At 65.0% G+C, this 973-nt stretch overlaps 1 protein-coding gene across 1 annotated transcript in view; it reads left to right on the top strand.

Moving 5' to 3' along the window:
- The window catches only part of FAM160A2 (family with sequence similarity 160 member A2), a 7,483-nt gene that overhangs the window by 2,812 nt on the left and 3,698 nt on the right, over positions 1-973 (top strand).

The raw sequence follows: 973 nt of genomic DNA, 5'->3' as shown, positions 1-973 counted from the left end.
CCCCCCCGGGCCAGGGGTACGCCACTGCGGCCCCCCAGAGACCCCCACACCCTCCCCATGGCCCCTTGGACCCTGTCCTGACACCGAGCCCTCTCCCAGGATCCCTGCAGCCCCTCAGACTCCTGGCACTGAACTGTCCCATGCTATCCCTGTGGCCCCTTAGACCCTGTCCCCCTCCTGGCCTGTTGTGAAGCCCTCTCCTGGGGCCTCCATGGCCACTTGTAACCCACCCCTGTTCCAACTTGTTGATAGTCCCAGCTGTGCCATCCCTATGGCCCCCTCGTACCTTGGCCCATCCTGTCCCATTGCTGAGCTCTGCCTTGCTGTCCCCCGACCCTGTCCCAGCTCAGCGCTGAGCCCCTGGTGCCATTCCTGTGGCAACTTGAGCCCCATCTCCACCCTATCCTGGCACAGTTCCCAGTGCCATGCCATCCCCATATACCTGAGCCCTGTCTTGGCACTGGGCTCCCCGGTCCCTGCAGCTGCTGGGACCCCATTTGTCCACCAGCTCAGTGCTGAGCCTTGTGCCACCACCCCTGTGGCAACTGGATTTCCCCCAGCCCCAGCCCGGTGCTGACCCTGCTGCTGACCCTGCTGCTGACCCCGGTGCTGATCCCAGTGCTGACCCTGGTTCTGATCCCAGTGCTGACCCCCATGCTGAGGCCCGGTTCTGATCCCAGTGCTGAGCCCCGGTGCTGACCCCCATGCTGAGGCCCGGTTCTGATCCCAGTGCTGACCTCCATGCTGAGGCCCGGTTCTGATCCCAGTGCTGACCCCCATGCTGAGGCCCGGTTCTGATCCCAGTGCTGACCCCCTGGTGCTATCCCAGTGCTGACCCCCGTGCTGAGGCCCGGTTCTGATCCCAGTGCTGAGGCCCGGTGCTGATCCCAGTGCTGACCCCCATGCTGAGGCCCGGTTCTGATCCCAGTGCTGACCCCCATGCTGAGGCCCGGTTCTGATCCCAGTGCTGACC

The sequence above is a fragment of the Geospiza fortis genome, unplaced genomic scaffold (assembly GCF_000277835.1).
Source record: "Geospiza fortis unplaced genomic scaffold, GeoFor_1.0 scaffold370, whole genome shotgun sequence".
Taxonomy (NCBI): Eukaryota; Metazoa; Chordata; class Aves; order Passeriformes; family Thraupidae; genus Geospiza; species Geospiza fortis.
Note: the sequence above shows the minus strand (reverse complement) of the source record. Positions and strands in the feature narration are given on the sequence as shown.